Here is an 8,845-nt window from a genome sequence, read left to right as displayed (position 1 = left end):
AATCTCACCTCCTTAGTTCATTTGTCTTACTATAATAAAATACTATAGGTAATTTATAAACAAATTTATTTAGACATAGTTCTGGAGGCTGGGAAGTCTAAGATCAAGGCAGCAGCAGACTGCCTTGTCTGGTGAGGGCTGCTCTCTGCTTCCAAGATGGTGCCATGATGTTGCATCCTCCAGAGGGGAGAAACACTGTGTCCTCACATGGCAGACAAGAAAGGATGAACTCCCTCTATCATGCCTTTTGATAAGGCACCTAATCCCATTCACAAGGGCTCCACCCTCATGACTTAATCATCTCCTAAAGGTGGTTCCTCTTAATGCTATTACATTGGTGATTGAGTTTCCACACACATTTGGGAGGGGACACCAATATCTAAAGCATAGGACCTTCTAAAAACTCTGTCTCCAAATCCAGTCACACTGGGAGTTAGGACTTCAACACACAAACTGGGGGGTTGGGGGCAGAAGAGACACCATTCAGTCCACAGCAGTGACCTATGGCTTTGGGTCTCACTTTTTTCCCTCATATGCAAAATAAGATAATAATAGTAGCTACCTCATAGAGTTGTGAAGATTAAAAGATTTCATATGGAGTGCTCTGTGATGTCTTAGATCTAGTACCTGTTTAGTAAAGGTTGGCTGTTATCAGCAGAGGTAATTAATGATAGAATTTGAACTCCAAGAATCAGTAGACCTTCGCCAAGGGCTAAGAAAGCAAGCAGATTCCAGGGAAGAACAGAATGCCTAAAGGACTGTTTCTGGAACATTCTGCCTGTCTGCTATGATGTCTTGATGTAGTTGGCGAGGTTTTTTTCCCTTGAGGAATTAAAAATCTTTTTTTTTTTTTTTTTTTGAGACAAAGTCTCACTCTGTCACCCAGGCTGGAGTGCAGTGGCATAATTATGGCTCACTGCAACTTCAACCTTCCTAGGTTCAAGTGATCCTCCTGCCTCAGCCTTCCAAGTAACTGGGACCACAGGTGCACACCATCATGCCCGGCTAATTTTTGTATTTTTTGTAGAGATGGGGTTTGCCCAGGCTGGTCTTGAACTCCTGGTCTCAAGCTATCTGCCTGCCTAGGACTCTCAAAGTGCTGGGATTACAGGCATGATCACCGTGCCTGGCCGGAAATCTTTTTGATATCTTTTCTCCTGTACCTTCTTCCCTGTTCTCCAATCCCAATACACCCACAAGGACAGTTTGGTTCTTTCCGTTTTACAGTCAGAAGCATGCTCCAGGCCCTGTACTCAAATCAAGAACTGGGCTTCTCAGAACAAGGACACAGGTTCCTTGTCTTTCCATTTCCCTCCTCGCTTCCCTCCACCCCTTCTTGTTGGGGACAGCCTTTGTCTAACATCCTTTGTTTAAGAGAATTAATTGCTATCCCCCAGTGCCTGTCAGTGTCTTTCAGGAGACCTCATGTAAATAAGGCTCCAGGTGGCCTGCTCTGATTTCCGAGTTACCAGAGGGGTAACATCCTGTTAGGACATTCATCAAGGATAACATTTAGTGAGGCCCAGAGCAGTGACTCATGCCTGTAATCCCAGCACTCTGGGAGGCCCAGGCGAGAGGATTGCTTGAGGCTAGGAGTGAGGTTAAGACTCACATTTCTCCTATTCTCACAGAGCTTACAGTCTAGGAGAAGAAGCAATTAAAATAATTTGCAATGCAGAGAGCCAAAGCTGCTTAGGGAAGGCTTCTCAGAGTCAGTTCCTGCAAAGTAGAGACCTAAAGGATTGGGGAGAATTAGCTAAGTAAAATGATGAGGGAAGGGAGGTGATAAAATGAGATGAAATACTGTGCAAACTGTGTAACTGCAGACTTGTAAGACTGTTATTAAACAGACATCCCTCCAGAGCTCTCCAATCTCTGTCCCAGGTCTTCTTCCAGCAAAGTCTCTATCTCTGCTCCTTTGGCAGAATAAGCCCCCTTTTAACCTGTGTAACTCCTGTTTTATAGATGGTTATTTTGTTGTTATTAGTATATTCTTGGGTTTGAGCTGGAGACAAGGGCCTATCTCTAATCAGGAGTGACCTGATTTTTATGTCAATTACCTGGGAAGAGATCATCAAACCAGATCCTGGGACTTAAGAGAGGAATGTAAGGGGATTGCAGAATGGGATTTTGTTTCCCTTGGTCTTGATCCTGAAGGATAAATGATGCATGTTAGTTAGGCAAGGCGTGGTTATAATAGTGTTTTTCAAATTTTTTTTGATTGAAATCCATAGTATGAAATACATTTAACGTTGCAACCCAGAATACACACATGTGGCTGAAAGTTTCCCCTAATTTGTGTTGGGAAAAAAATACCCTTATTACATGTGATACAATCTGATATTTTGTATTTTGGATTCTGATTAGTGTTTTTCTGAGTAGCTACCCTTTAACCGATCACAAAATCAACTTACTGGGTCATGATGACCACCTTAAAAAATCAAATAAAAGCAGTCCTGCAAAGATGGGATGGAAAACAGTGAAGAAGATACCCATACACTGTGGTCAGTATTTTAGAGCTAAGTCCATATTTTGGACTTCCTAAGTCCCTCTGTTTCTTGCATAATTTGTGCCTGGTTGTATGAAACTTGAGACAGATTAGTGGTTATGGCTGTGGGTTCTGAAGTATGAAGTCTGGAATCTTGACTGTGTTACTCAGCAGCTGTGTGACATGGGCACTTAACCTACTTACCTTGTGTTTAAAATGGGGATAGTAACAGTTCTTATCTAGTTGCAAGAATTCAAGGAAATAATGCAATGCTTGGCACAGAATCAATACTCAGGAAATATTAGGAATTATATTTCTTTCACTTTTATTTTCCCCATACATTAAGTACTCTGTTTTGTCTTAATTCAGCTTTTCTTAGCTTGCTAAACAGGACCAAGGGAAGAGATGTGTGTATTGACATAGAGGGCTCTGGAAGCCAGATTGCTATGGGCAGCAGATATCAAAGAGAAAGAATCACAAGGGGGAACTGAAAGCCCAAGGGCCATAGTGGAGGGCCTCAGTGCTGCCAGTGCTAAACCTCCAAGGTCCAGGGTTTTATTTTCTTTAAAAAAGCAGTTCCTCTCTTTAATAACAACACTTTTGGCCCTAGCTTCTCACTTCCCGTCTAGGTCAAATTCCAGTTTGTTATAGAAAGTTGACTGAACGTGAGTGGTATTTTCCCACAAATTTCTACTTGACATTCCTTGAGACTGTGATCCTTGCTTGGGTACCTTTACTGTTGGCCATCTTTTGTTCACTGCGTTTACTTTTTTCCTGCATCTAGCAAAACAACGACTTTTTTTTTTGAATACCTGAGATTTCAAGAGAAAGTATATTGAACAATACGATGAGAAGACTATATTCTACAATGCCATCTTTCAGAGGCAAAAGTATCTATAGTAAAAACACATTTGGTGTATGCTTCTTACCCATTTCCACTCCAAAAAATAACAGATGACATGTACCTGTGAAACACTCCCATAAGGTATACCTAGAAACTCACTTAAAAAAATAACGATTTTTAGAAATGATATATATAAAACATTTTATAAGCATGTAAACTATTAACAATTTAAAGGTTTCTTAAAATTGTTTTGCAAGGAAAAACATAAATATCACTGTTTTAAAAATATGCAGAACTTTAAAAAATGTTAATTTTTCTATACCTCTGCTCTACAGAAAAACCTTATTGTTACAATTATGGTACAGCCTTTACAAATTTCTTTCACATCATTTGATAATAACTAATATTCAGATAAAATATACAAATATTTTTTCAAATCAGAACATTTAAAAACACTGACGTAGATTTTTCTGGAATAATAAACGTTTTTATTTTTAACCAGCTCAGATCTCGAATTAAAGCCTAATATTCCCATCATCACTCTTTCCTATAAAAATAAGACAGCACTTTCAATGAGAGTGGAAATAAACCATTGTTTCAGGCTTTACTTACAACTGGAGCTGCCTTGCAAAATCCCTGCCCTGGCCATCTGCCGTGGTTCCAGATAAGTTTGTAAAAGTGAATATTGCCATTTTCAATACTTCCTCCTTTGGGTCTATTTATTCCGAAGCCTGTTTTTCTCATTCTTTTAATTTTTTTTCCCCCAAGACGGATTTGTCTGAGACACTTTTTTGCCATAACATTTGTTTTTTCTGCTTACGAGAGTGTAAGAATTCCACAAGCCAAATGTTAATATTTTGTTGTCAGTTCTTTAAGGCTTCATTTTTTCCGTCTATCGAGCCCTTTTTTTTTTAACCAGAACTCATTATTTCTGAGGGTATAAAAGAGCAAAGAGGCCGGGCGCGGCGGCTCACACCTGTAATCCCAGCACCTTGAGAGGCCGAGGCGGGCGGATCACGAGGTCAAGAGATGCAGACCATTCTGGCCAACATGGTGAAACCCTGTCTCTACTAAAACATAAAAATTAGCCGGCTGTGGTGGCGCGCGCCTGTAATCCCAGCTACTCAGGAGGCTGAGGCAAGAAAATCGCTTGAACCCGGGAGGCAGGGGGTAATGTGAGTTGAGATCGCGCCACTGCACTCCAGCCTGGGAGACAGAGAAACACTCTGTCTCAAAAAAAAAAAAAAAAAAAAAAAGTGGGGAGCAGAGAGCCGGACTTGGACACGGGAAGGTATCGTGACATGAGTGGGTCGGGGGCTGGCAAGTTTGCCCAGACGAAGAAGTGAACATGTTTATCCGGATCACCGTTTGTTAAATGAACAGCAACCCATAGGTAGCTTCACCGAGCCGAAACGGGAAAGGCGGCAGGCAAGGGAGAAGCTAAAATCTGCAAGAAACGGGCTGGGCTGGAGGCGGCGCCAGGGCAAGAAGGGCAGGTGGGGGCCCGCGGGAGCCGGGAGCCAGGGGCCGGAGCCGGAAGGGCGGGACCCAGGGGCAAGGCCTAAGTGGGCGTGGAAGGGGCATAGTCAAGAGATGGGCGGGGCCTGCTCGGGGTCTGGGCGGAGTCTAGCGGGAGCCGCGTCGAGCCGGGGAGGAGCGAGGGACCCTGGGAGAGCTGTCATTTCAGGGCTGAGGACCCGCCGGCACCTGATGGAGAGCAAATGGCTGTTTCCACACGTGGAGAACTTTTAACGAACACGTGAGGAAGGCGGGCAATGTCTGTGGAAAAACTACCTCACAACCCAGGCGTCTTACTCCAGCCCCCAGGGCGACAGCTTGTTTACAGTATTTCTGAAGGTCTCCGTCCCCTTTTGTCGGCCCCTCCTCCTCCTCTAACCTGGACTTCAGGCTTTGAGTGAGGCTTTGGTAGAGCAGCCGCCGCCGCAGGCGCCCCGGCCGGCGAAGCCCACAGGCATGCGGGCGCAGAGGCCGTCTGCGCCTGCGCAGAGGCCGTCTGCGCCTGCGCGGGGTGTCTGCTACGGGGAGGTGCGTGGAGCTCGGGGGCGTGGAGCTCGGGGGCGTGTCTCCCGCCGCGGCGCCGGGGGCGGGGCGAGGGCGGAGCCTGGGGGCCCAGCGGCCCGCGCCCGGTGGCTTGACCTCCCCGAACGCTGGGCCCGTGACGTCACCCCGCCGTGACGCGCACGCTGTAGGAAAACTGTAAGTTTACGAGGATTCCTGCAGCTCCTAGGGCTTGCGGGGCCCGCTGGCAGTCCCTGGCGGTGGTGGTGGCTGTGGGGGCGTCAGTTCCTTGGGGAGTCGCCGATTGTGGCGAAGGGACAGGTGTCTGCTCAGAGTGGCAGCGCGCCCTGCTGGGCGGGAGGGACCTGGGGTGCGGGAGGCGAGGCCGCGCCCCGTGGGGCCGGGCCGGCACCTTTTCCCCTGGGGCGGGGCGCGTCTCCGAGCCTGGGAGCGAGGCCTTAGAAGGGGCGGAAAGTCCAAATGGAGAGTCCTTTTTTTTCTTCTGTGATAAAGGGACTTAGATTCCTTTTCTTCCCCCTCTCAGCCTTGGAGTTTGACATGTTAAGTAGGGGATGGAGGCTTCCTCTCAGAGAATAGGAATCCTATGTCCTGGCCGTTGGGATCCCACAAGTGACCAAGTCGTCGTGGACACATTCATAAGATAACCAGTTGCTGCCTCAGTTTTCTTTTTTGTGTAAAAGGGAGGTACAGCAGCCTCTGGCCTCCCTAATGGTTGCTCCCACAGCACTAGGAACACGTGAGATAACACAAGTGTGTAAATTTGCTAGGAGAAAGCTTATACACAGACACTTGGTTATTCTGAGGAATTTGGTAGCCACTGGCTATTTGACCAGGAATCTTGTAGAAGGGGAACTTTTTCACTGTTTTGCCTCCCCCCGACAACCTTCCCTCCATCTGATCCTATACCACACTGGAGCCTGTTGGGTGATCGAACTATTGTCACTAAACTTGATAGAATGGGGATCTCAAGAAATAACAGGTATCGTTAGCACGGTACTCTTGGCAATTACAATGCCCCCCTTGTCTGGGTTTTGCAGAGGAAGCTTTCAGTGTGCTGGAACTAGCACATTATAGACAACACAGACTCACTGAGTTTTAAGGATTGCTGTATCGATTTGGAATATCCAATCATCGTATCTGACTGCTTGAATATTTTGGTCAAGGGGTACTACATTATCGATTAGTTATTACTAGACTATAATGCCTCTCAAACTCCGGGACTAGTATTCTTCAGGAACTTTGAAGGGAAGAATACTGTGCACACTTCAGGGTGTATTTATACAGGAGCTCGAGAGTTCACATTTCTGTAAATTCATTTCAGGAGTGTGATATCTTTTCATCCGGGTAGGAAGAGCCTTTGAATCAGAAAGCAGGGCTTCTAATTTTTGTTCTATTCGTTAACTAGCTTCGTGTCCAAGGACAAGTCACGCAAACTTGGAACTTTGTTTTTCTTATCTAAAATGAGAGCCGATGGTTTATCTGTTGTTGGTTTTTCCAGGATCAAATGAGATCACGAGTGTGCAAATGAAAGGCTAAGTGTGCTATTGTTATTAGGAGATTCGCATTGGTCCCCTAGCCTGGATGAGATGTGAGTCAGAAATCTCTGGAAATAGAGCAGCAAAGAAGACAGCCTCCAACCTAGCAGGGCTCATATTGCAGTGGGAAATAGACAACGAACAATACGTGCATAATGTAATTTCAGGTAGTCATAAGTGCAGTGAAGGGAAGGAAGAAAGGAGGACAGTGGGGGAACAGGGAAGGTTGTTTTTGGTGGGATCTGTCAGGAAAAGCCATTCAAAGGCAGGGACACTTGAAGTGTGAGGGAAAGAGCCTGAGGTAAGAACATTTCAGAGAGGAATAATTAATAGCAATGAACACTTAAAAAAAGTAGAGCTTACCATATGTAAGGCACTATTCTGAACACTAAATTAAATTTTTACAAGTCTTTTGACATAACCTAGTATCTCCCTTTCATGGATGAGGCAACTGACACACAGAAAGGTTAAGAATTTGCCAAAGTTGCACAGCTAAAACGTGGTAGAGACTATTTGAACGTGGGCAGTCTGACTTCAGAGTCCAGGCTCCAGGTGACTGTATTTTCGGCCTCACAGCAGGAACAGCACAGGACAATGCTCTGAGGTGGTCCAGACACAGTGAGAGTGTTTAGAGCACAGCAGGGAAGGGGGAAAGTAGTGGCCAATGATGGTCAAGGGCCAGGCAGGCCGTGGGGTCCCTTGTAGGCTGTGGTGAAGTAAAGATATTGTTCTAACTGTGATGGAAAACCATTGGAAGGTTTGCATCAAGGGACTGGTGTCTGATTTAAGTTTTATTGTATGGAGAATTAACTGTAGATTAGAGTGGGTCGGATGGAGTGAAAATCGGGAGAAAGCTGCTGTGCCCTGCAGGTGAAATGATAGTGGTTTGGGCTGGGGGAGGTAGTTGTGGAGATGATGGTAGGCGGTAGAATTGGTGATACGTTTTGAAGGTAGAGCTGACGGGAAACGAACTGATGTGGAATTTGAAGAAAAGGGAGAAGTGATGATTTTTTAGGTTTAGGCTGGAACAACTAGAAGTATAGTGGTGCTGTTTACTGAGGAAAATTACAAATTTAGTTTTGCACAAGTTCTAAATGCCTGTTAGACATAGTCATAACAACAGTGCTAGTAAAAATAGTAAGTATTATGTAAGCATAAACTGAGTCCCAGGCAGGGTTTTAAGTACTTTAACCTATATTAATTCATTTAATCATCATAAGAATTATATGTGCAAGGAACCATTATTGTCCCCATTTTACAACATGAGAAAATAGAGGCAAAAAGAGGTTATAAGTGACTTGTCTGAAGTCACCTAGCTTGTGAGTGATGTAGCTAGGATTCAAACCTAAGCAGCGTGGCTTTGGAGTCCATGCATTGAATCCCTGTAACCACCTCCGAGTGAACATGTTGAGTATGCATGCCTGTGAATATGGAACTCAGGGGAGTGGTCAGGGTTGGAGATACCCATTTATTTTTCTGAAGAGAAAGCATGCTTTTGTTTTTCATCTAAGCTTTGGTTATCTGTGGGAGAAAGATTATAGGCAGTGGGACTGTGCTAACTGGTCTTTGATTACGACCTGACTGGGTTCATGCAGCCAGTATCTGGTATTCCCCACTGTAGGTTCCGTAGGGGCAAGGTCTGTCTCTTTGACTTCTCTATCTCTAGTCCCTAATCCAGTGCCTGCTGTGTAGTAGATGTTAGGGATGACTTTATATAATGGGCATTTGGTTAGGTTTCGGAAGTTCAGAGATGAATAAAACATAGTTCTTTACCTTAGAGAAGCAGAGTATGAGGAAAAACCTGTGGGAATAAAATTAGAGTAGACTAAATGCATAAATACATGCCGATTAGTTCATTTGGGTTTTCTGCACCCTCCCCTCCCCAGCTTCCATGACTTGTGAGATGGGGCATGAAAAGGGCAAAGGGGCAAAAGAATG

At 45.0% G+C, this 8,845-nt stretch overlaps 1 protein-coding gene across 7 annotated transcripts in view; it reads left to right on the top strand.

Moving 5' to 3' along the window:
• The first annotated feature begins 577 nt into the window (after window positions 1-577).
• The window catches only part of ZNF438 (zinc finger protein 438), a 190,844-nt gene continuing 182,576 nt past the window's right edge, over window positions 578-8,845 (top strand). For 4 of the 7 annotated variants that reach the window (XM_003821449.5, XM_055092584.2, XM_063607307.1 and 1 more), the window contains exon 1: window positions 5,413-5,549. The gene's annotated coding sequence lies outside the window, so the exon portion shown is untranslated. Of the gene's footprint in view, window positions 5,092-5,356; window positions 5,379-5,412; window positions 5,550-8,845 lie in introns of those variants that run through there. The other 3 variants (XM_063607309.1, XM_034930226.4, XM_008974920.5) reach the window with 3 other exon arrangements.

Source organism: Pan paniscus, chromosome 8, assembly GCF_029289425.2.
Source record: "Pan paniscus chromosome 8, NHGRI_mPanPan1-v2.0_pri, whole genome shotgun sequence".
NCBI classification, from domain to species: Eukaryota; Metazoa; Chordata; class Mammalia; order Primates; family Hominidae; genus Pan; species Pan paniscus.
The sequence above is the reverse complement of the archived record's forward strand: the minus strand, read 5'-3'. Positions and strand labels throughout refer to the sequence as shown.